Source organism: Phacochoerus africanus, chromosome 8 (assembly GCF_016906955.1).
Source record: "Phacochoerus africanus isolate WHEZ1 chromosome 8, ROS_Pafr_v1, whole genome shotgun sequence".
NCBI classification, from domain to species: domain Eukaryota; kingdom Metazoa; phylum Chordata; class Mammalia; order Artiodactyla; family Suidae; genus Phacochoerus; species Phacochoerus africanus.
In genome coordinates, this window is record NC_062551.1 from 10,607,103 (window position 1) to 10,633,665 (window position 26,563).

The 26,563-nt window shown below is 45.4% G+C and overlaps 1 long non-coding RNA gene across 8 annotated transcripts in view; it reads left to right on the forward strand.

The window, feature by feature from the left end:
• Positions 1–159: 159 nt before the first annotated feature.
• LOC125134513 (uncharacterized) overlaps positions 160–26,563 on the forward strand; it is a 74,413-nt gene continuing 48,009 nt past the window's right edge. For 5 of the 8 annotated variants that reach the window (XR_007136666.1, XR_007136660.1, XR_007136659.1 and 2 more), the window contains exons 1-2: positions 224–522; positions 20,874–21,006. This is a non-coding gene — a long non-coding RNA (uncharacterized LOC125134513). The other 3 variants (XR_007136661.1, XR_007136664.1, XR_007136665.1) reach the window with 3 other exon arrangements.

Sequence of the window (26,563 nt, forward strand, 5' to 3'; positions counted from 1 at the left end):
TACCCAGGGTGGCACTGCCTCCTTTATGGCCCAATCAAGAAAAGCCGGACTCCTCCCCCTGTTCCGCTCTCAGGTTGTCCGTCTCGTATCTCCACCAATACTGTGCCTCAGATTGCTATTGCACCCGCCTATCCTTTGACTGACATTCCTCAGGACCCAATCGAAGGCTCGAACCTATTCCTCTCCTCACTGGAGGAGGTTTTCAGCCTAAGTCACGGTAGGTACCCGCACCGGATCTATAGATGTGCCAGTATCTAGTCAACTTCACCCTCCCTTATCCACCAGGAAAGGCAGGGTGATGAAGGTGGAGTGGATTCTGAACAGAGAGAAAATGCTCGGCGGGTAGTCGCCTTTTCCAATCGGAGTGCCATGCGCAGGCCGGCTGGCCTATGGGACTCGGCTGCTAGGGCGAGAGGCGGGCCTCTCAGAAGTAGGAAGTATTCGTGGGTGTCTGGGTGTTCGACTTGGCGGCCTCCGGGAAAAGGGAAGCGCGAGCTGTGGACATGCTCATGGCGCGAAGCGGTGAGTTTGCGAAGGCATTGTGTAGGCTGACCAGGGCAAAAGGCCTAGCTGACCTCATTTCTAGGGCTCTGTGGGCGGAGCTATGTGATCCAGAGCACCCGCCTCTGTGGGGTGCTTTGGGACGCTTCTGATTACTCGTTGGTTGAGGAAAATGCCCCTCCCTCCCCAGCTCACCATCATTGGCTGCGCATGGGTAGAGCGCGAAGCCCGCCGGTTCCCGCCCCCCCTGGAGATACTGGTTTGGAAAGAGAAATGCAGCGGCAGGATGGATCTTCTTTTTTTTCTTTTTACGGCTTATAGAGCTTCCCAGGCTAGGGGTTGAATCGGAGCTACAGCTGCCGGCCCTACACCACAGCCACAGCAACGTGGAATCCCAGAGCGTCTGCGACCTACACCACAGCTCACTGCATCCCGGATCCTTAACCCACTGAGCGAGGCCAGGGGTGGAACCGCAACCTCGGGGTTCCTAGTGGGATTCGTTTCCGCTGGCCCAAATGGGAACTGGGATGGATCTTCTTAACCTGAATGCCATGAAGCGGTCCTCGCTGACAATTTTAGTGTGGGGGGGAGCGCAGGTGTGGACGCACATGCTCTGGATTCTCCTCCTTTGCTCGGAATGCCTCTACCTGCGACTCCCTGTCTCTGGGTCTCTTTCTCCCTCTGTGTTTGGATGTCTCTTTGCTGTCTCCACCTTTGTCTCTCTGTCTCTGAATCTGTGTGCTCTCCGTCCTCATCTCGTCAGCTCTTTTTGTCTGTGTCTTTTTCTCTAGGCATTTGTCTCTGTCAGTCGTTCTTTAGCTTTCTCTCCTTAGGTATCTCCCTTTTTCTCCCTCTCCCATCTGTGTTGCTCCCACTTTGCTCTCTCTTGGTCTGTAGCTTCTCACCCTTTCCCTCTGTCAGCCAGAGGGGCCCAGCAGGGCAAACCCCCCGAGGATCGGTGTAGTTGGACCTCCCCCCAGCTACATCCACTGCAGGATTCCCATTTAAATTTAGGAATTTTTGTTTGTTTATTTGTTCTCTTTTTTAGGGCCACATTCCGGGCATATGGAGGTTCCCAGGCTGGCGTTAGAATTGGAGCTGTAGCTGCTCGCCTAAGCCACAGCCATAGCAACGTGAGATCCAAGCTGCTTCTGCTACCTACACCACAGCTCATGGCAAGGGGCAGGATCCTTAACCCACTGAGCAAGGCCAGGGATAGAACCTGCGTTCTCATGGATGCCAGTCAGATTCGTTTCTGCTGAGCCATGGCGGGAACACTTGAATCTGTTTTTTGTTTGTTTTGGCCATACCCACCTTGGGGACCAAGGATCAAACCCATGCCAGAGTAGTGACAACACTGGGTCCTTAACCTGCTGAGTCACTGGGGAACACCTGTAGACTTTTTGATGATTTGCCCATTCTGACTGGTGTGAGGTGTTACCTCCCTGCAATGTTGATCTGCATTTCTCTAATTATTAGTGATGTTGTGCATCTTTTCATGTCCCTTTTGACCATCTATTGTGTTGTTATGCTTTGTGCTCTGAGCCCCTGAGACAGTCTAGTGAGGGTGCTGGGATGGTGAGGTTTTAGACAAAAATCATTTTATGAGACAATAAACATGTATATTTCTCCTCTCCCTGCACTAGGTAATTATCCACTATGGGTGAAAACAAGGCAGTTGACTCTTGAACAACTCAGGATTAGTGGCCCCACGCCTTCCCCTGCCATTGAAAATCACATAACTTTTGTCTCCACAAAAGCTTAATGCCTGGAGTTCCCGTCATGGCGCAGCGGAAATGAATCCAACTAGGAACCATGAGGTTGAAGGTTCCATCCCTGGGCTCGCTTGGTGGGTTAAGGATCTGGCGTTGCCGTGAGCTAAGGTAGAGGTCCCAGATGCAGCTTGGATCCCACGTTGCTGTGGCTGTGGTGTAGGCCAGCGGCTACAGCTCCGATTCAACCCCTAGCCTGGGAACCTCCATATGCCATGGATGCAGCCCTAAAAAAAGCAAAAAAAAAAACCCTTAATTTCTAATAGACTACTGTTGTCTAGAATCCTTATTTTTAACATAAACATGTGACTAATAAGTATCTTGCATGTTATATGTATTATATATTGTATTTTTATAAGCTAGAGAAAAGAAAATGTTACTAGGAAACTCAAAAAAGGAAAAGGAAATACACTTACGTACTGGTACTGCATTTACTGATACGGCTAGTTTATATCATCTGTTTACAGGGTGAATCATCTGTCAGTGCCTGTATCAAATTGGCTTCTTTAAAATTTTTATGTTTTATTGAAAGTGTAGTTGATTTATATATACATTTATGATTTGATGTTTATACTTAGGATTTATAATTTATAGTTGAAATTTCCCGAACCTGCCCCTCCTCAGGAAATCAGTGCCTCCAGGGCCCAAGGTGTCTCAAGGAGGGGACTCTGGGGAGGGAACCCAGGCCCCATAGCCTGCCCCCCCCCCCCCTTAATGCTCCCCCTCCCTTCCTTTCTGTCTTCACCCTCTGGTCCACCGTGCTGCCCCTCCCTCCACTTGACTCCCACAGGTAAGCTCCCCCCCGCAAAAATGTTACTTGAGCATTTAATTTACAAAGGAAGTCCCATCCCCAAAGAGGGATTGAACACTCTGGCATATGTGAGAAACTGTGTTTCAAGGTGAGGTCCTCTAGTTGGCATTCTAGAGTTTAAGACCGAAGAATTTTACACTTCTCCAGAGTCCCGTAACTAGGCTGGACGGGGATGTTTTCTGTGCCACCTTGGTGTTTACCACAGAACATGTTGCACGCGTATCTAGTAGAAAGTCAACCAACTTGCTCCCTACTATCACAGTTGCCCCAGGGCTCCTGTGGGGAAACTGGAACTGGACGCCTCAAGTCCAAGGGAGCCCACAGGCCTCTTCATTTCCCATCGGAGTGTTCTTGTTCCTCTCTTTCTTTTATACCGAGAATCTCCCAGCTTCTGTTTATTGTTTTCCTCCCTGTGTTTTAGCCTAGGGCAGTCTTTTTTCCAGTCCCCTGCCTTCTTACATAAGCACATTGCTCCCTCCCCAGTGGTGGCTCACGTCTCTTCTGGTTACTTGCCTTCCGGGAGTCGGGAGTCCAGTGCTGCTGCCGGAAAAGGAGCATTCCGTTTCGCATCTTCGTTCTCCTGTCATGGTTCCCTGTTGTTGAACACTTTCAAAGCAACATCTACTGCAGTTCTCTGGTTGCTCAGTGGGTTGAGGATCAGGTGTTGTCCCTGCTGTGGCATGGGTTTGATTCCTGGCCTGAGAACTTCCACATGCTGTGGATGCCATCGAAATAAAATAAAATAAAAGCAACAGCTACAAATAGAGAAGGGCCCATTCCCAGTGCACCATCTAACTTTTACAATTTTCTTCTTATATCAGGGACACTTTGCCAAAGGAAGGTCATATTTACCATCTTATATTCCCAGGGGCCTGAGGCTCTGCATCCCTGAAGGGCCTATGAGCTTGATACATTCTTTCTAGAGCCTCTTTTGGATCTTCCCTGGGTTTTTTGGTTCTATCTCTTGAATTTTGTTTAAATTCTTTTGCCTAGGTACCCTCTTTTGAAGACAGACTCAGGCACTCTTTCTGTGAGGCTCAAGATGTGGCATGCCTCTGTTATTAGGATCCCCGTTAGACGCTGCAATAGAAACTGCCAGATTCGCTTCTGGAGATCCGCTGGATTCACTAGATGGAGCCAGTGTGCTTCCTCTCTGGTCTTGTCGGTGACCATCCACCTTTCATCCCCAGTAAGCAGTGCATTCATAGGAATGGGAGTATCTGCTCAAATGGAATGGTTGTTGGCAAAGACAGAAGTAAAAAGTTTAGTCATTCAGAGGGGGGTCTTCTCAGGAAGCGGGGTTATGGTATTTCCAGTTAAGCAAGTCGGAAGTTGAGACTGGATGGTGCATCCACAGAAACTCAGCTGGTTAGCCGTCTGCATTAAGGCCTCCTATGGGATATCAGCCCAAGGAAAATGTGCAACTCCGAAATTGCTCTTGGTCCAAATTGAGTGCCCCGTCAGGTCATAGATGGTGATGCCAAGCCAGGTCTCTGTGCCCTGGGTGTTAACATAGAAACTTCTGCTTAAGGCCCATATGTAGGGGAAACAGCAGGTGGCAGCATGAGGGTGGTCAGAACAGCTGGTACAGCCTGCTCTGCTGGTGGGAGAGGCTGATATGCTGGGGGGAGATGTTTAAATCTTGAAATAACATATTTCCACTATTCTTTTCTCCCTCTCCCTCCTGTAGAACAGGTTTTTCCCGGGTTTCCTTTTAGACTGCCGCCCCATAAGGCAGCTCCCCTCTGACTCCTGTTACTCCTGGAATTTCATATTTTTCCCTGCTCTTTCACAGAACAATTCTTTTTTTTTTTTTTTTCTTTTTAGAGTTGCACCTCTGTATGTAAGCCCCAGGCTAGGGGTCGAACTGGAACTTCAGCTGCTGACCTACGCCACAGTCACAGCACCATGGGATCTGAGCCGCATCTGCGACTTACACCATAGCACACGGCAACGCTGGATCCTTAACCCATTGAGTGAGGCCAGGGATCGAACCCAACATCTTCATGGATACTAGTCGGGTTCATAACCCACTGAGCCACAAAGGAACTCCTCACAAAACAATTCTAATTGCAAGGTTGTGGAATAGTTGAGTGCACAATTCAGAAAGGATCATCTGTCTTCTGATCCTAACATATATTATGGCCACACACTATTACAATAGAATATCATCTGTTTCTTAGTCACAGGCTTGGTACCCAGTTCAAACGTGTTCTACTTGCTGACAGGCTGATAAATTGGGAGTTGAGGTGTTGGGGTAAGGAATAATGGTTTTATTCAGAAAGTGGGAGTTGAAGAAGATGGTGGACCAGTGTCCTAGAGAACCATCTTACTGGGGTTTGGACAGTAGTTTCTTTCTCTTTCTTTCTTCCTTCCTTTCTTTGCTTCCCTCCCCCCTCTTCCTTCCTTCCTTCTTCCTTTCTTTGCCACATCTGCAGCATATGAAAGTTCCCAGGCTAGGGGTAGAATCCCAGCTACATCTGCCTGCCTACACCACAGCCACAGCAATGCCAGATCCTTACCTCTGAGCCACGAAGGGAACTCCATTAGTTTCTTTTAGAGAACAAAGAAAAAGGGAGTTGAGGAAGTAAAATAAAAAATACCATGAGTTTTGCGAAGTTGTCTTCATTTCGGCCAGACTCCCAAACCCAGGTGGGCTGGCTCAGAATGTTTCCTGTGAGCTGAAAAAAGGTATTTTAGTTTGACATTCAGGCATGGGGTGGGCAGGTTCCTGCAGATGGGCCAGCATATATATTTTAGGCTACAGGCAACATCCCTTTAGTGATTAACTTGTCATAAAAAGTTAAAGCGAAAGATGAAATGTAATAAAGATGAAGTCAGATTAGGTTTCTCCCTATTTAAGGACCTGATGTTAAAACCAGACTGCATGATGAAAGGCCTGCAAACCTGAGGTAAGGCCAAGCAGGTGACTGATGTAAAAAAGGCCTGAGGCGGCACGACATTATGAATCAACTATACTTCAATGAAGCTTTAAAAAAAAGGAAAAAAAAAAGAAAAGAAAAACGTGGGGGCACTAACTTAAAGCAAGGTCGGACCTAAAGCAGGATGAGGTAAAGAAGGATCACGTGACAAAAAGTCTGGGGACCGTAACACAAAACCGAATCACGTGTCAGAGCCTGGGGAGCCGACAGAAAGCAGGGCCAGGTGAGGTTCAATTTGTGAACCGGGTGTAAACGAAGCCCGGAAAAGTGCCGTAAAGCAGGGTCAGGTGACGTAAAGACTGGGAAACTGCTGTGAGCCAGACTGGGAAAGGGCCATAAAGCAGGGTTCCTGCGAGATAAAGTGGGGAGCTGGGCTGCGGGTGAGGGTCCTGCTTTTGGCTGGGCACGTGAAGTAAAGTTGGGATGAGGCTGGGCCTGTGGCGCAAAGCTGAGGACCAGAGGTAAAGCCGGGCACGTGAGGTAAAGCTGGGCACTTGACCTAGAGGGGGGTGGGGTGGGCGGAGAGGAAGGTCCTGCCTGGAGGCGTCCGAGGTGGGAAGAGCAGGTCCTGGATTTGATCTTAGTTTGAGTTTGGCTGCATTCTCTTTGATGCCTTGTGGAAACTTGTTGCAAGCGTCTAGGATCTGTGTGTCTTTCCCATTATCTGGACACGGGGTGGGTGGGGGTGTCAGCAGGGTCCCTGACTCGCGCTTTCATGCGTTCATCATCAGGAAGGTATAGTCTTCAATGCTTCCTCCTACTTGTAAACCCTCCCCCCTTTCCATATGCACACCTTATTCCCTTCTCCTGTGGTTGAGGGAGCCAGGTGGGACTCAGGCCTCCAAGACTCGCCCCCCCCCCCGCCGCCGCATCACACAGAAACTTTTTTGTCCCATTTCATGCCTTCTCTGTCACAGACGATCAGAAGCTTCGTGAGGACATTTGCTGTCTTCTCATTAGCTACATCACTGATCCTGTGTGAGACCAGCCTGAGGCAGGAATCCCCAGCAAAGGTTTCCTCATGTGGGCTACGTGACACATGCCAGGCTCCTTGTCCTGCCTGAATCCCTCTAACTGGTTCCCCTATGTGGGTCTGGTCACACATTGTCTCTCACATAAGGTCTTCTGCTGTGCTCTTCAGTGGGAGGTCCTTGAGGATTCTTTACCTGCCTCAGTGGGTCCTGAGCTTCTGGAACGGAGCCCTGTGACCCACACTGTGTTCTTTTACAGGCTGTCTGGACTCATTGTTCTGGTTCTAATGTTGTACCGTGTGTTCCCTCAAAGTTATCTGTATTTCGAGTTACCTGAATCTCAGTACTTGCCATATGGATTTCTGGCAGGTGGTGCTTTTATAGCTTCATGGTTGATTACAGGTGGCATGAACTTGCACCAGGAGCAGCCCCCAAAGCTGACCCTGCAGCTCCAGGACTATGGCTTATTTCCTCTCCATGTTGCCTACGGCTCCTCCGTGTGCCTTGCTCTCTGCTTCTCTTCTCCCTCCCTGCCTTCCCTCACAGACTCTGCACGCCCCTCCCAAGTGCCCATCACTGTTCCCAATTCCTTTACCATGTTCCCCGTACCCCCCTTTCTGATTCCATTTCTGTCGTCTGCATGATCTGTTTTTTTCCCCTGTTCCCTGCCACCTCCCTTTCAACACGTTTCCATCTCTTGGCTCCGTGGATTGACTAAAATTCTGTTTCCTCTTCTCAAATAGTCTCTTCTCTATCTTTTAATTTTTTGGCTGCACTCATGGCATATGGAAGGTTTGGGGCCAGGGATTGAATAGAGTCGCAGCTGGTATATATACTGCAGCTGCAGCAATATGGAATCCTTTAACCCACTGCACCGGGCCGAAGATCAAACCTGCACCTCTGCAGCGGCCTGTGCTGCTGCAGTTGGATTCTTAACTCACTGTGCCATGGTGGGAACTCCTCGCTTCTCTTCTCTGATTGGGGTAAACTGCCCTAATGGAGAGCAGTTGGGGACTGAGTTAGCTGTACTTTGAACTCTACTTTGTAGGTAGGTTTCAAAACAAATACAAGCTGCTGCTTGTCTGAATTCCTGCCCCACGAGGAAGCCCCATTTGCCCAAAAGCATTGAGTTCAATTACTTGTCCAGGACTGGCTCCTACTGCCCTCTCTACCTGGTCCGTGTCAGTGAAACTACATAAACAAGAGTCTCTTGCATTTCACCCCACCTCACCCAGCTGGTGCGTTGTCCTAGTCTCCAGGCTCATAAAACTCCCCCAAGTCCATCATTCCCAAATACCTTAAGACTCCCAGGCCCACTAGTCATTGCAAAAACACACCATTCTTGCTAATCCCACCATCCCTCCTCCAGCTGTCGGAGCTTACTAAGCACCTGAATTCTTATCAGCCTTTGGACATTTGCTTTGTTTTGTGTCATTTCACCGAGTAGTGCACTTAGGATGTTCACTCATCAATACAAAAGAATAAATGAATAACCAAGTTAATCTCCCCTCTGCACTTAGGATGTTCACTCATCAATACAAAAGAATAAATGAATAACCAAGTTAATCTCCCCTCTGCATTTGCTCTACCTCTTGAATTCTTCTTCACCTGCAAGTCACACTTCGGCTCTTTTTCCCCCCTCATTCTCAAGTACATTCCGTGTCTTTACCCCTCTGAGAGTATAAAACCTCAAGCTAGAGGAGGTGCCAGATCCAACCTGCTCTGGGGAAAGCAAATTTGGATCCTATGAATCTCTCAAGACTGTGGAACCCATGAGCCGTCTGGGATCGGGAGATGGGGAGAACCTCTGGCCTGTTTGGAGGGTTAACTGTTACATTTGACACCTAAATCCCACGAGGTCTTAGCCACATAAGGGAGATGGTCTTGAAATGTGGGTGTAGTTTAAAGAATAGAGTCATGCCTCATGGATGCCATTGGAAGCTTGACACTTTTTCTCTGGTGAGCCTATAAGCCTGACTCCTGGTCCAAAGCAGGGACAGGGCTGTGGCACATGGGGTAATCGTCAGGTCTGTGGAGCAGGGCATGGAGAGAGCTTCCTGTGTTGCCTCGGACCTCCTGTTTAGAATCCGGTTTTCCTCTGAATCCCAGTGGCCCAGTATCCCTCTTCTTGGTCTCCTGTTCTCAGAGGGCCTTTGGGGGACTGCACAGCTTGAGGCCGGAAGCACTCACTTTGGGAGTTATCATGGTAAATTAGATGAGCTAGTCAAGGCCCAACCTGACAAACCCTATCTCCAAAATACCCTGGGGACTTTGAGGGTTCCAGAAGTGTGCCTGATGCAGTGGATTTAATTCCAAAGTGAGTGATCTCCTGCTGTGTACAGAGAAGGGCTTGGGGAATGGTTATGGCCTGGGGTCACAGAGGAGAGCCCTGGAGGAGAACAGGGGCACCAGTGCCTGACCTGACTGCCCTCTGGCCAAGTGACTGCTTGGCCTTGGGCCTTCCCAGGACTGGGAAGAAGCTGATGTTCCGATTATAGACCAGTGTGTATCCAGAGTCTGAAGGCATGGCGGCTTCTTCCTGACCCGTAATTGCCCTCTCGTGAAGTCCTTGATTCAATCTGCACATTTCCTTCCTTGACTTGTGCTCTCTTATGACTCCTGCACACATGGTCTCCAGGGGTCAAGGAGACCTGAGGCCTTTTAGAAAGTCAACAAGGTGTAGTGCAGACGAGATGAGCTAGTTGAGGCCTCGAAGACTTAGATAAGAGGAAGCCTGTTTCTCTCCTCATCCTATAATGAGGCATGGATTGGCTATGGTAATACCTTGGGCGTGGCCAACCCTGTGGTTTGGGGTGGGAGCCCTGAGCATTGATCCTTGACCTGTGCATGATCTTCCAATGAGGGTCTGAAAGGGCCTGGACATTCTCAGGATGGAGATGAAGCCATTAATGTTGCATATAATTGGCCTCATCTAGGACCTGGGAGCTTCCTAACTGGCATTAGATATTTGTGGGACCTTCCACAGGACTTAGCCAGAGCCTTCCCAGGACCTGATGCAGGGCTATACAGGTAGTTGAGATCTCTGCTCCCCTCCATGAAATGGGATGATTCTAGTGATTTGCAAAAGGAACTGCACCAGGAGCTCCCCTTGTGGCTCAATGCATTAAAGACCTGACATCTCTATGAGGGTGCAGGTTCAATCCCTGGCCTGCTCAGTGGCTCAAGGATATGGCTTTGCCGCATGCTGTGGCGGCTGCAGATACTGCTCAGAGCCGGTGTTGCTGTGGCTGTGGCGTAGGCCAGCAGCTGCAGCTCTGAATGACTCCCACCCTGAGGACTTTCATATACTGCAGGTGTGGCCATAAGAAGAAGAACAAGGAGTTCCCGTCATGGCGCAGTGGTTAACGAATCCGACTAGGAACCAGGAGGTTGTGGGTTTGATCCCTGCCCTTGCTCAGTGGGTTGACGATCCGGCGTTGCCGTGAGCTGTGGTGTAGGTTGCAGACATGGCTGGGATCCCTCGTTGCTGTGGCTCTGGCGTAGGCCGGTGGCTACAGCTCCGATTAGACCCCTAGCCTGGCAACCTCCATATGCCGCGGGAGCGGCCCAAGAAATAGTTAAAAAGACAAAAAAAAAAAAAAGAAGAAGAACAAAAAGGAACTCCCCCAGAGATGCTTCCTCCATACCTGGGCCTGATCTAGATGATAAGATTCTGGATTTCTGAGCTCCTTTAATGAGACGAGAGTTTGGGAGACCTTGGGAGGGGATGAGACTATTTTGCCTTTGGAAGAATTGTGAATTTTAGGTGCCAGGGGCCTAACTGCAGTAAACAGCTTCTAAGATATCCTCCATCTTTTCCTGCCTCTTGGTGCGCATGCGTATGTGTATACTCTTCCATGTAAGTGTGCACTGGATTTAATGACGCAGTCCTGAGGCGTAAAATGTCTCAGAGTAATGGGATGCCATTTGCTGTGATTAGGTGCTAAAGACTGCATCTACCTTCTTGGGCAAACGTTTGACCCCCGCTAGCTCTCTTGTTCTAGGGGAAGCCAGCTGCCGCGCTGTGAGGCAGGCGAAGAGGGTCTCCAGGCAAAACACTGAAATCTGCCAAGAGCCAGGTACGTTAGCTGAGAGGCATACCCTCTCACAGTTGAGTCTTGCGATGACTGTAGTTCAGGTTTGCACCTTGATCCTAGCCTTTCACCCTGAGCCACAGGCACCAAAGCCAAAAAAAAAAAAAAAAAACCCCAAAGATCTCTTTGAAACATTGGACTTCATTAAATTTTAAATTACGCTATTTGAAAGACACTGTTAAACGAACAAAAGGCAAGCTGCAGGAGTTCCTGCTATGATGCAGTGAGTTAGAATCTGACTGTAGTGGAGGCACGGTTTGATCCCCTGCCAGCCCAATGGGTTAAAAGATCTAGTGTTCCAGCAGCTGCTGTGGCTCAGATTCAACCCCTGTGGCCATTTAAAAAAAAAAAAAAAAAAAAAGAACTTGCTTTTAGGAGTTCCCTGTTAAGGACTAGATGTTGTCTACTGGTTAAGGACTTGTCACTGCTGTGGCTTAGGTTTGAGCCTAGGCCTGTGAACTTATGCATGCCACAGGCATGGCCAAATAAATAAATAAATAAATAAAAATAAAAGGGGGTGTCACAATTAAAAACAAAAAGGTCAAGCCACAGATTACAGGAAGATCACATAGCTATTAAAGAACTATATCTTGGGCGTTCCCGTCGTGGCGCAGTGGTTAGCGAATCCGACTAGGAACCATGAGGTTGCGGGTTCGGTCCCTGCCCTTGCTCAGTGGGTTAACGATCCGGCGTTGCCGTGAGCTGTGGTGTAGGTTGCAGACGCGGCTCGGATCCAGCGTTGCTGTGGCTCTGGCGTAGGCCGGTGGCTACAGCTCCGATTCGACCCCTACCCTGGGAACCTCCATATGCGGCGGGAGCGGCCCAAGAAATAGCAAAAAGACAAAAAAAAAAAAAAAAAACTATATCTTGAATACATAAAGAACTCTGAAATTTCAACAAGAAAATGGATAACCAATTCCAAAATCGGCAAAAAAATTGAACAACTACTTTACAGAAGTTCTACGTACGGTAAATAAGCATGTGAAAAGGGCTTAACTAATTCGTCATTGGAGAAATGCAAATTAAAAGCACAAAGAGGGAAGTTCAGGTTGAGGCTCTGAGGAAATGAATCTGACTAGTATCCATAAAAATGCAAATTCAGGGAGTTCCCGTAGTGGCGCGTGGTTAACAATCCGACTAGGAACCTTGAGGTTGCGGTTCCGTCCCTGCCCTTGCTCAGTGGGTTAAGGATCCGGCGTTGCCGTGAGCTGTGGTGTAGGTTGCAGACGCGGCTCGGATCCCGCGTTGCTGTGGCTCTGCCGTAGGCTGGCGGCTACAGCTCCGATTCGACCCCTAGCCTGGGAACCTCCATATGCCGCAAGAGCGGCCCAAGAAAAGGAAAAAAGACAAAAAAAAAAAAGCAAATTCAGTCCCTGGCCTTGCTCTGTTGTTTAAGTAAGGATCTGGCATTGCCATTAACTGTGGTGTAGGTTGCAGACGAGGCTCAGATCTGGCATTGCTGTGACTGGTGTAGGCGGGCGGCTACAGCTCTGCTTTGACCCCCTAGCCTGGGAACCTCCATATGCAGAAAGTGCGGCCCTAAAAAGCTAAAAAAAGAAAGAGATACCACTGCATACTTAATAAAATGTCTAACATAAAAAAAGTAATGAAATTTTAAAGATCAAAGAGAATAAAAATATTTAAGTTCCCACTGTGGCTCAGCGGGTTAAGAATCCAACTACAGCAGCTTGGGTTGCTGTGGAGGTGCAGGTTTGATCCCTGAGCAGTGGGTTAAATGATCCAACTGGGGCTCAGATTCAGTTCCTGGCCCTGGACCTTCTCTATGCCATGGGTACAGCCTCAAAAAAAAACCCAAAAACCAAAAAACAAAAATATTATCCAAACCACAAAACAGTTAGTGGGCATTTTAGCAAGAATATGTGCAAGACCTATATCCGTGTACCTACAAAATTTTGTTGCGAGAAACCAAGTCGATTTAAATAAATTGGAATGTATGCTATCATTGATTGGCAAATTCCACAAAAGGTTCATATTTTAATATAATAGTAATGAAAACCCTACCATGAATTTTTGAGGAAACTTATGAGGTTATTTTAATATTTACATCATAATGTGAATACTTTGATTAAGACATTTATTTATTTTTAGGAAGAAAGTACTAATTCACATTTAATCATGTATACTAGAAAAATTAATGTATGTTAAAGGTGGCATTACAGGTCATTTGTGAATTTATGCATGAATTACTTGAAAAACAGTATTGGGGGATTGATTATTAAGATGAAAAAAAGTAAAATTTGAATCCCTTACCTCGAGCCATTCACAAAAATCAATAACAGACATGAAATTTTAGCTTGACAGACAATAGATTAAAACCTTTAAAGGGCATTTTTTTTTTTTGCTAGATCATATAATAATTTTATTTTTAACTTTTTTTTTTAATAATTTTTTTTATTTTCCCACTATACAGCAAGGGGGTCAGGTTATCCTTACATGTATACAGTACAATTACATTTTTTCCCCCACCCTTTCTTCTGTTGCAACATGAGTATCTCGACAAAGTTCTCAATACTATTCAGCAGGATCTCCTTGTAAATCTATTCTAAGTTGTGTCTGATAAGCCCAAGCTCCCGATCCCTCCCACTCCCTCCCTCTCCCATCAGGCAGCCACAAGTCTCTTCTCCAAGTCCATGATTTTCTTTTCTGAGGAGATGTTCATTTGTGCTGGATATTAGATTCCAGTTATAAGTGACATCATATGGTATTTGTCTTTGTCTTTCTGGCTCATTTCACTCAGTATGAGATTCTCTAGTTCCATCCATGTTGCTGCAAATGGCATTGTTTTGTTCTTTTTTATGGCTGAGTAGTATTCCATTGTGTATATATACCACCTCTTCCGATTCCAATCATCTGTCGATGGACATTTGGGTTGTTTCCATGTCCTGGCTATTGTGACTAGTGCTGCAATGAACATGCGGGTGCACGTGTCTCTTTTAAGTAGAGTTTTGTCCGGATAGATGCCCAAGAGTGGGATTGCGGGGTCATATGGAAGTTCTATGTATAGATTTCTAAGGTATCTCCAAACTGTTCTCCATAGTGGCTGTACCAGTTTACATTCCCACCACCAGTGCAGGAGGGTTCCCTTTTCTCCACAGCCCCTCCAGCACTTGTTATTTGTGGATTTATTAATGATGGCCATTCTGACTGGTGTGAGGTGGTACCTCATGGTAGTTTTGATTTGCATTTCTCTTATAACCAGCGATGTTGAGCATTTTTTCATGTGTTTGTTGGCCATCTGTATATCTTCTTTGGAGAAATGTCTATTCAGGTCTTTTGCCCATTTTTCCATTGATTGATTGGTTTTTTTGCTGTTGGGTTGTATAAGTTGTTTATATATTCTAGAGATTAAGCCCTTGTCCGTTGCATCATTTGAAACTGTTTTCTCCCGTTCTGTAAGTTGTCTTTTTGTTTTCTTTTGGGTTTCCTTTGCTGTGCAAAAGCTTTTCAGTTTGATGAGGTCCCATGGGTTTATTTTTGCTCTCATTTCTATTGCTTTGGGAGACTGACCTGAGAAAATATTCATGATGTTGATGTCAGAGAGTGTTTTGCCTATGTTTTCTTCTAGGAGTTTGATGGTGTCCTGTCTTTTATTTAAGTCTTTCAGCCATTTTGAGTTTATTTTTGTGCATGGTGTGAGGGTGTGTTCTAGTTTCATTGCTTTGCATGCAGCTGTCCAGGTTTCCCAGCAATGCTTGCTGAATAGACTTTCTTTTTCTAAAGGGCATTTATTTATTTATTTATTTATTTTAAATTACTCAAATGAATTTATCACATCTGTAGTTGTATAATAATCATAACAATGTGATTTCACAGGATTTCCATCCCTCAGCCCAAGCACATCCCCCCACCCCCCAAACTGTCTCCTCCAGAGACCATAAGTTTTTCAAAGTCTGTGAGTAAGCATCTGTTCTGCAAAGAAGTTCAGTCTGTTCTTTTTTCAGATTCCACATGCCAGTGAAAGCATTTGATGTTGGTGTCTCATTTTATGTCTGACTTCACTTAGCATGATAGTTTCTAGGTCCATCCATGTTGCAAAAAATGCCGGTATTTCATTCTTTTTAATGGCTGAGTAATATTCCATTGTGTATATGTACCACATCTTCTTGATCCACTCCTCTGTCGATGGATGTTTAGGTTGTTTCCATGTCTTGGCTGTTGCAAATAGTGCTAGCAGTGAACATTGGAGTTCATGTGTCTTTGGGAGGCATGGTTTTCTCCGGATAGATGTCCAGGAGTGGGACTGCTGGATCAAATGGTAGTTCTATGTTTAGTTTTCTGAGGAATCTCCATACTGCTTTCCACAGTGGTTGCACCAATTTACAATCCCGCCAACAGTGTACTAGGGTTCCTTTTTCTCCACACCCTCTCCAGCACTTACTGTTTGTAGACTTTTTGATGATGGCCATTCTGGCTGGTGTAAGGTGGTACCTCATCGTGGTTTTGATTTGCATTTCTCTAATAATGAGTGACGCTGAACATCTTTTCATGTGTTTCTCGGCCATCTGTATGTCTTCTTTGGAGAATTGTCTGTTTAGATCTTCTGCCCATTTTTGGATGGGGTTGTTTGTTTTTTTGGTATTGAGCTGCAGAAGGTGTTTATAAATTTTGGAGATTAATCCCTTGTCAGTCGATTCATTTGCAAAGATTTTCTCCCTTTCTGTGGGTTGTCTTTTTGTGTTGTTTAGGGTTTCCTTTGCTGTGCAGAAACTTTTAAGTTCGATTAAGTCCCATTTGTTTATTTTTGTTTCTACTGTCATGACCCTAAGAGGTGGATCTGAGAAGATGTTGCTGTCGTTTATGTCGGAGAGTGTTTGGCCTATGTTTTCCTCTAGGAGTTTTATAGTGCCTGGTCTTATATCCAGGTCTTTAATCCATTTTGAGTTGATTTTTGTGTATGGTGTTAGGGAGTGTTCTAATTTCATTCTTTTCCATGCGGCTGTCCAGTTTTCCCAGCACCACTTGTTGAAGAGGCTGGCTTTTCTCCATTGTATATTCTTGTCTCCTTTGTCATAGATTAGTTGACAGTAGGTGCGTGGGTTTAATTCTGGGCTTTCTATCCTGTTCCACTGATCTATATTTCTGTCTTTGTGCTAGTACCATGCGGTTTTGATGATTGTTGCTTTGTAGTATAGTCTGAAGTCTGGGAGCCTGATTCCTCCAGCTCTGTTTTTGTTTTTCAGGATGTCTTTGGCTATTCTGGGTCTTTGGTGCTTCCAAACAAACTTTAAAATATTTTGTTTGAGTTCTGTGAAAAATGTCCTTGGTAATTTGATAGGGATTGCATTGAATCTGTAGATTGCTTTAAGTAGTATAGTCATTTTGATAATATTAACTCTTCCAATCCACAAGCATGGTTTATCTTTCCATTTTTTTTTGTCTTTTTTGTTGTTGTTGTTGTTGTTGTTGCTATTTCTTGGGCCGCTGCCACGGCATATGGAGATTCCCAGGCTAGGGGTTGAATTGGAGCTGTAGCCACCGGCCTATGCCAGAGCCACAGCAACGCGGGATCCGAGCCGCATCTGCAACCTACACCACAGCTCACGGCAACGCCGGATCGTTAACCCACTGAGCAAGGGCAGGGACCGAACCCGCAACCTCATGGTTCCTAGTCGGATTCGTTAACCACTGCGCCACGACGGGAATTCCCTATCTTTCCATTTATTTGTGTCATCTTTGATTTCTTTCATCAGTGTCTTATAGTTTTCAGAGTACAGATCTTTTGTCTCTTTAGTTAGGTTTACTCCTAGGTATTTTATTCTTTTGGATGTGATGGTAGACGGGATTGCTTTCCTAATTTCTCTTTATGATCTTTCATTGTTAGTGTGTGGAAATGCCGTCGATTTCTGTGTGTTAATTTTGTATCTTGTGACTGTCGAATTCGTGGATAAGCTCTAATAGTTTTCTGGTAGAGTCTTTAGGATTCTCTAGGTATAGTATCATGTCATCTGCAAATACGGATAGTTTTACTTCTTCCTTTCCAATCTGGATTCCTTTTATTTCTTTTACTTCTCTGATTGCTGTGGCTAGGACTTCCAGAACTATGTTGAAGAGTAGTGGTGAGAGCGGACATCCTTGTCTTGTTCCTGATCTCAGCGGGAATCCTTTCAGCTTTTCACCATTGAGAATGATGTTCGCTGTGGGTTTGTCCATACATGGCTTTTATCATGTTGAGGTAGGTTCCCTCTGTGCCCACTTTCTGAAGGGTTTTTATCAGAAATGGGTGTTGGATTTTTCAAAGGCTTTTTCCACGTCTATTGAGAGGATCATATGGTTTTTATTCTTCAGTTTGTTAATGTGGTGTATCACACTGATGGATTTGCGAATATTGAAGAACCCTTGCATTCCTGGGATAAATCCCACTTGATCATGATGTACAGTCCTTTTAATGTATTGTTGGATGTGGTTTGCTAGTATTTTGTTGAGAATTTTTGCATTGATGTTCATCAGTGAAATTGGCCTGTAGTTTTCTTTTCTTTTTTTTTTTTTTTTGGTCTTTTTGCTATTTCTTGGTCTTGGGCCGCTCCTGCGGCATATGGAGATTCCCAGGCTAGGGGTCTAATCGGAGCTGTAGCCACCGGCCTACACCAGAGCCACAGCAACGCGGGATCCGAGCCACGTCTGCAACCTACACCACAGCTCACGGCAACGCTGGATCGTTAACCCACTGAGCAAGGGCAGGGACCGAACCCGCAACCTCATGGTTCCTAGTCGGATTCGTTAACCACTGTGCCACGACGGGAACTCCTAGTTTTCTTTTTTTGTGGAGTCTTTGTCTGGTTTTGGTATCAGGGTGATGGTGGCCTCATAGAATGAGTTTGGGAGTATCCCTTCCTCTGCAATTGTTTGAAGTAGTTTCAGAAGGATAGGTGTTAGCTCTTCTCTAAATGTTTGGTAGAATTCGCCTGTGAAGCCATCTGGTCCTGGATGATTAACACATTTAGAAAATGATGGGAGACCTACACTAGCAGTTTTAATAATCCCATGATTAGGTTATATTGAAAAAATACATATGATAGTGAGAAAGTTTATACATAGATCAATGAAACAGAGTAGAGAGTTCATTCCCCACCCCTACCTCTATGATGCAACAAAAATGACAAGATAATTCATTGAGGGAAATGATAGTCTTGCTAACAAATAGAGTTGGAGCAATAAATATTCACATAAAAAAATACTCAACCCTACATTAACACCGTACAATTAATTAATGTAAAATGTATCAATCACCTAAGCATAAAAGCTAGAATTGTAAAATTTCTAGACGAAAATACAGAAGAAAACTTTTCCTAGGGTGGAAACTTTTTTTTCATTGAGTGCTTCAATCAGGTAAAAACAAAAGAATTAGATTTCAAAATGCTCCATGAAAATGAAAGTAAATAACACACACACACACACACACACACAGAGGATACATAGGAATTGACAAATTTTACCAAAATGTGTATATGGTAAATAAGCACATACAAGATAATCAACATCATTAATCATTGGAGAAATGCAATTGAAAATTACAGTGAAATAGCACTGCACATCTATTAAAACGTCTAAAGTTCTCCAACAAAGAATACGTGAAAAGAACTCTTAAACTCAGTAAGGACTATATAACCTGGCAAAAATGGGCAAAGGATATTAATGGATACTTTTTTTTTTTAGGACCACACGTGCACCATATGGAAGTTCCCAGGCCAGGGGTCGAAATGGAGCTGTAGCTGCCAGCCTACACCATAGCCCCAGAAATGCTGGATCCGAGCTGAGTCGTCGATCTACACCACAGCTCATGGCAACTCCAGATCCTTAACCCACTGAATGAGGCCAGGATCTAACCCTCATCCTTGTAGATACTAGTCAGGTTTGTTACTGCTGAGCCCCAACAGGAACTCCCCTAATGGATACTTTTTAAACTAACTATGCACCTGACTAATAAGCACTTGAGAAATGCTGACTGGGAATTCAAATTGAATTCAGATTTCTCTGGTGTTTGTGCTGGTCCGCTCCGTGTCACTGTAGTCTCCACAGGAGAGTAGATTGTCTTGCATTTTCAACCCCCATCAACTCTCCCCAATTGCCAAGGTCCAGCTATTCATGTCAGGGGAGCCTGGAAGGGGGTCTCTGTGCACTCTCCTCTGAAAGTTTGGGTATAAGTGTAAGGATAAATTCTTTAGTCCCTTCCTAGCAAGGAATTCCTGAATCGTAGCTGCTTTCCTTCCCTGGCCAAGCTCCTGTGTTAAATTCCAGGATCCTGGCCATGTTAGCAGGAATAATGCCTTATCATGACATCAGCGTTAAAACAAACCACTCTTTCCATTTCCGTGTCCCCACCCACCAAAATACAAGGCCTTTAAAAACAGCTCTGGGTGAATGGGGTTGGATGAGTTCCTGGAGCCCCCCAAATTCTCTTGAAATATTAAGACTCTGGACTCCCATAAATTCTCTTGTATTTTTATTCTATTGCTGATGTAGCAATTTACCACAACTTTAGTGGCTTAAAACAACACACATTTGGGAGTTGTGGCTCAGTGGTAATGAACCCAGTTAGTATCCATGAGGAGGGTGGGTTTGATCCCTGGCCTCGCTCAGTGGGTTAAGGATCCCTTGCTGCTGTGAGCTGTGGTGTAGGTCGAAGACATGGCTTGGATCCTGCATGGCTGTGGCTGTGGTGTAGGCCGGCAGCTATACCTCCGATTTGCCCCCTAGCCTGGAATCTCCATATGCCTTGAGTGTGGCCCTAAAAAGCGAAAAGCAAAACAGAGCAGAACACAAATTTGGTTTATTGCAGTTATGTGGGTTAGAAATCCACCATGACCTCACTTACCAGGTTAAAAATCAAGGTGTCGTGGCGGGGGTGGGGTTCCCCTCGTGGCTCAGAGGATTAAGGATCTGGCGTTGTCACTGCTGAGTCTCTGTACCAGCTGTGGTGCAGGTTCATCCCTGGCATGTCAAAGGGGCTGCCGAAACAACAAACAAAAACAAACACAAAGATATCATTGGGGATATGTTCTCTTCTGGAAGTTCCAGGGCACAGTCTGTTTACTTGCCTTTTCTAGCTTCTCCCGTCTCCCTATATTCCTTGGGTCTTGGTCTCCTTCCTTTAACTCAAAAGCTGGCAACGTTTCACGTCTGCAGCTACTCTTCTGTAGCCACGTTGAATTTTCTGACTGAGAACCAGGAAAGGTTCTTGACTTTTCAAGATGCACACAGATAAACTGGGCTCACCCCGATAATCCAGAATAATCTCCCCAGCTCAGCGTCCTTAAATTTAATCTTGCCAGCAAAGCCCCTCTTGCTCTGTAAGGTAACATATTTGCAGCTTGTCGGGATAAGGACACGGACATCTTTGGAAAGGCTGTTCTTCTGCCCACCTGCTCTAGATTGACTTATGTACTCCGCCCAAATCTGAAGGGTGAAGCCTTACCCCCACCCCGGGGTGATGGTGTTTGAAGATGGGGTCTTGGGAGGTAGTTGGGTTTAGACAGCCGTGAGGATGGGGCTTCATGATGGAATTAGTGCCGAAGAGACCAGAGAGCTTGCTCTCTCTCCACCCTTTGAGAATACAGCCTGCAAACCAGGAAGTGCATCCACATCAGAAACCAAATCTATCATCACCTTGACTTGGGACTTCTCAGGCTGCAGAGCTGTGAGGAATAAATGTCTGCTGTTTTTAAGTCACCTGGCCTCTGCTTCTGTATTCTAGCAGCGCAAGCTGAAACTGACGCGCTTCTGTGCTCTTCAAGCCCGTGCCACCCTCTTGTTTTTCATGGCAGGTGATCAAGGCAGCTGCAAGAATATTTGACTTCATTTGTACGCCTTCTCAGGAGGATAACTGTTGACCTCCAAAAGTGGAAGTGGCCGGAGAGGTTGAACTTCTCAGATGTTACCCGCGGCTCCTCGTCTAGGGTAAGTTGACCACTGTCCAGACTCCTCTCCTAACCCTTGATATGTGTTCCTCAGAAGTCTACCTCACCCATCTTCCCAGAATAGAAGGTCCCCCTCTCTACTCGTTATTCTTCACGAGCCACCCAGGACACTGCCCTCCCAGGACTGACCAGCCATGTCAAGTTCCATACCTGCCCTCAGGTGCCCTGCACCTCTGGAATGGACCATCCGTAAACCACAGTGTGTTCATTTTCTGAGGGGGCTCCAGGCTATGACCCCTGTTCCCATGAGCCTTTCTGAATCACAGGAAGTTAAAACTGAATAGATGCAGCAGGCATTACTGGGGAGAAGATTTCTCACTGGGAATCGCAACAAGGCAAACTGTAAGAGAGTGCAACTATGCTGTTTTAGACGGATTCTTGCATATGTCCAGCATTACGTGACGTCTCCTTTTATTATTTATTTATTTATTTATTTTGTATATAAAGAATGTTTTTAAAAAATTTTAACATTATGATAGTTGCTTTACATTGTTCTGGCAGTTTCTGTTGTGTAGCAGTGACCCCGTTACACATATACACGTTCCTTTTTTCACACTATCTTCCATTGTGGTCTATCACAAGTGATTGGATATAGTTCCCTGTGCTGTACAGCAGGACCGTATTGCTTATCCACTCCAAATGCCATAGTTTGCATGTACTAACCCCAAACTCCCAGTCCATCCCACTCCCTCCCTCTTCCGCCTTGGCAACCGCAGTTCCATTCTCTGTGTCCATGAGTTTGCTTCTGTTCTGTGGGTAGCTTCACTTGTGCTATATTTTAGATTCCACATATAAGTGATATCATATGGTATTTGTCTTCCTCTTTCTGACTTACTTCACTTAGTATGAGAATCTCTAGTTTCATCCATTTTGCTGGACATGCTATTATTTTGTTCTTTTTATGGCTGAGTAGTATTCCATTATGTACATAAACTGTGTCTTCTTAATCCATTCATCTGTTGATGGACATTGAGGTTATTTCCATGTCTTGGCTATTGTGAATAGTGCTGCAATGAACATAGGGGTGCATGTATCTTTTTTTTTTTTTTCTGCTTTTTATGGCCACACCCGTGGCATGTGGAAGTTCTCAGGCCAGGGGTCAAATCGGAGCTACAGCGGCTGGCCTACGCCAAAGCCACAACAACGTGGGTTCTGAGCCTCGTCTGTGGCCTGCACCACAGCTCATGGCAATGCCGGATCCCTAACCAATTGAGACCAGGGATTGAACCCGAATCCTCATGGATCCTAGTCAGGATTGTTAACTGCTGAGCCACGAAGGGAACTTCCTGCATGTATCTTTTTGAATGAAAATTTTATCTGGATATATGTCCAGGAATAGGATTGCTGGGGCATATGGTAGTTCTATGTTTATTTATTTTCTGTGTTACATTTGCTTTATTTTTTTCTTCCAAGTGCCTTGAGATGTACTTCACACATAGCAGTCTATAAGTTTATGGTGTTCCGCATCGTGATTTGACTTACATACATCATGAAATTATGACCACAATAACTTTAGTGAACATCCATCATCACATATGGACAAAATTAAAGAAATAAAAAAAAATTTCCTTGTAATGGGAACTCTTAGGATTTATTCTTATAAGAACTTTAATGTATAACATATATATGGACACTATATATGAGAGTGGTAATTAGGAGTTCCTGATGTGATTCAGTGAGTTAAGAACCTGACTAGTATCCATGAGGATGTGGGTTCGATCCCTGGCCTTGCTCAGTGGGTTAAGGGTCTGGAGTTACCCCAAGCTATGGCATAGGTTGCAGATGCAGCTTGGATCTGGTATTGCTGTAACTGTGGCATAAGCCTCAGCTGCAGCTCCAATTTGACTCCTATCCTGGGGACTTCCATATGCCACAGATGCTACCCAAAAAGACAAAAAAAAAAGAGTGGTAATTATGTTTATCATGTTGTACATTATATCCCAGCTACTTATTTATCTTATAACAGGAGGTCTGTACTTTTGACACCTTTCTTACAATTCCCCCTTCCCATAGCTCCTGCCTCTACTAACCATAAATCTGATCTCTCTAAGTTTTTTGTTTGGACGTGGTTCCTTTGAAAATCTTCCATTTTAGTAAGTGATCAACCTGTATGGTTTGTAACATATTCTGGCTTACTGTTTTTTTTTTTTTTTTTCCTCCCTGCCAGTGGCACATGGAGTTCCTGGGTCAAACACAGCCAAACAAAACAAAACAAAACTATAGAATTAAAGAAAATACAATTACATGACACATAAAATAGATAACATGCATAAATACATTGAAATCATACATATAACCTACTAGGAATATCAGGAGTTAAGTAAGTCCAATAACTGGTATGGGTAATTTACTAGAGAGGTTCAACTGTGGATATGGGCTAGCGGAAGAAAGAATACGCAAAAATGAAGGTAGATCAATATAGATTGTTCAGTTGATGGACATAAAGACAAAGGAATGTAGAAAAATAAGGGAATCCTGGAGTTCCCGTCGTGGCGCAGTGGTTAACGAATCCGACTAGGAACCATGAGGTTGCGGGTTCGGTCCCTGCCCTTGAGCAGCGGGTTAACGATCCGGTGTTGCCGTGAGCTGTGGTGTAGGTTGCAGACGCGGCTCGGATCCCGTGTTGCTGTGGCTCTGGGAATGTCCATATGCCGCGGGAGCGGCCCAAGAAATAGCAAAAAAAAGAAAAAAAGAAAAAAAAAAAAAAAAAGAAAAATAAGGGAATCCTAAGAGACCCTTGGGAAACCATTTAACATATTACATTAAATATGCAGTGCTGGTCTCAGAGGAGGGAGGGAGAATGGGAGGGAGGAAGGAAGGATCACAGAAAGTTAATGATTGAAAGCCCCTCAAATTAGAGGAAAAATGTTAATATCTTCATTTAAGAAGTTCACCAAATTCAGGAGTTTCCACTGTGGCTCAGTGATAATGAACCCAACTAGTTTCTATGAGGATGTGGATTTGATCCCTGGCCTCACTCAGTGGGTGAAGGATCCGGCATTGCCGTGAACTGCAGTGTAGGTCACAGATGCAGCTTGGAGGCCGTGTGGCTGTGGCTGTGGCATAGGCCAGCAGCTGCAGCTCTCATTTAACCCTTAGCCTGGGAACTTCCATATGCCGCACGTGCAACCCTGAAAAAGACCAAAAAAAAACCGAAAAAGTTCAACAAATTCAAAATAGATTAAACACAAAGGTATCTGCACCTAGATGCTGTGGATGAGCTAGTACCTTGCCGAGCCCCCTGGTCTGAAGTGCTGCCCCTTTGACAGTCTTGGCTGAGACACTGCCCAAAGTTTCTGCAGGGCTCTTAAGATCCTAAGGGATAATTAGTCAACTGTATTTTATTTTCAACTTTTGGGCATATTCGTGTGAGAAATACGGACCGATGATATGTCACAAACAAACTGGAGTCATTTTTCTTAGGTTACTTTTTACATGTCACTAGCTCCACCTGCCCCTAGACTCTTGCTTGATTTTGTTTATTCTTAAAAGGGGCCTTTTCATAATTTTGTTTTTACACTTTAACTTTTTTTTTTTTTTTTTTTTTTTTTAGGGTCACGCCCACAGAACATGGAAGTTTCCAGGCTAGGAGTGGAATTGGAGCTGCAGCTGCTGACCTACACCATAGCCACAGAAACTCAGAATCTGTGTCTGCGACCTACACCACAGCTCATGGCAGTGCTGGATCCTTAACCCACTGAGTGAGGCCAGGGATTGAACACACATCCTCATGATTACTAGTTGGGCTCATTACCGCTGAGCCACGATGGGAACTCCTATACTTTAACTTTTTAAATGAGCTTTAGTTTTGGAAGTGTACCCTGGAGAGTTCCTATCTACCTTTCATCTGATTTCCCCAAAGGAAGTATAGAAAATACATGGTATATAACCATGGTGCATTTATCAAAACTATGAAATAGACATTGGTGTAAGAGTACAAGCTAAACTATGACTTTCCTTTCATATTTAATCAGGCTTGCCACCCCATATCCTTTTTTCACTTTGGTGATCAAATCCTGGATAACAAAAGATAACCAAGACTCTAGGTACTAGAGGGTGGGGCTTAACTGTCAAAGGCCCGTTGACATTTATCTTCATGAGATACAAGCTGGGGATGGAAGCCCAGTGGAAGCCAGAGGGCCCTGAATGGCTGAAAGCAATCGGGGTACGTAGGAGAAAAGAGTGCCCCTCCAGCAGAACAGAAGGGCAGCCAACACAGTAGCTCTCAACCTGTATCATCAAATGAAGTAAAAGATGGGTGGGAGGCTAAGGGAAGCTTTCGCACTGAACCCTTCCCCAGTCCAGAGCCAGGGCCTTCGCTGGGAACCCACTGAATGCTGGAGAAGGTTGGTCCACAGCAGGGGAGGCCCTATAACACTATGCTCAGCTTACACAGTAGATGTTTCCCCGCTTCCTCCCTGGGACTGTGGACTGTTGGGTAACTATACACTGTGACGAGGAGATTAGCCGAGCATTTCAGGCACTCCTGGGCACAGGGCTGAGTTCACGTTGCTCTCCAGAGGAACAAGTGTCGGCATGTATTCCTGTTTGATTGGGACATGAGGTCCAGGTAGTTAATAGAATCCTGCCCCAAATACAGCCCACTCTGAGCTGACCAGCTCCACACAGACTGTGCTTGCCCTGGTTCATTCCCAAGTGAAAACTTGGGATCCTCTCAAGTCTTTGCTGAGCAGGAGACTTGTCCTGGGCCTAACTTTTTGACTCTCCTATATATGTTCTGACTTCCCAAAGAAATACTTCCTTGGAGTTCCCGTCGTGGCCCAGCGGAAACAAATCCGACTAGGAGCCATGAGGTTGTGGGTTTGATCCCTGGCCTTGCTCACTGGGTTAATGATCTGGCGTTGCCATGTGCTCTGGTATAGGTTGCAGACATGGCTTGGATCTGGTGTTACTGTGGTGTAGGCCGGCAGCAACCGCTCTGATTCGACCACTAGCCTGGGAACCTCCATATGCTGTGGGTGCGGCCCTAAAAAAAAAAAGGACAGAAGCTTTTCTACAACTTTGAAGTCTCATTTTTTTTTTCTTGATTCAGCATTGGCTTGGATGCTGTAACTTGTTGACTGTTTTACAGAGTTCTTACCATTTCTATTTTTTGACGTGTCTCTGAAGGAGACAGGAGCTGGGAACTGCCATTTTGCTAACATTACGCCTCCAAATACTGGTTTTTAAATACCATTGTCTGATTTTTATCTTTTTTTTTTTTTTTTTTTTTTTGTAGGGCTGCACCCTCGGCACATGGAGGTTCCCACGTGCGGGGTCCAATTGGAGCTGTAGCCACTGGCCTACACCAGAGCCACAGCAACGTGGGATCCAAGCCAAGTCTACGACCTACACCATAGCTCACGGCAACGCCTGATCCTTAACCTGCTGATCGAGGCCAGGGATTGAATCCACAACCTCATGGTTCCTAGTGAGATTCACTTCCGCTGTGCCATGACGGAAACTCCCCATTCTCTGATTTAAAAAGAATAGAAACTTTGCACATGGGTACAGAAGCCAACCTGAAATGGCTCCCA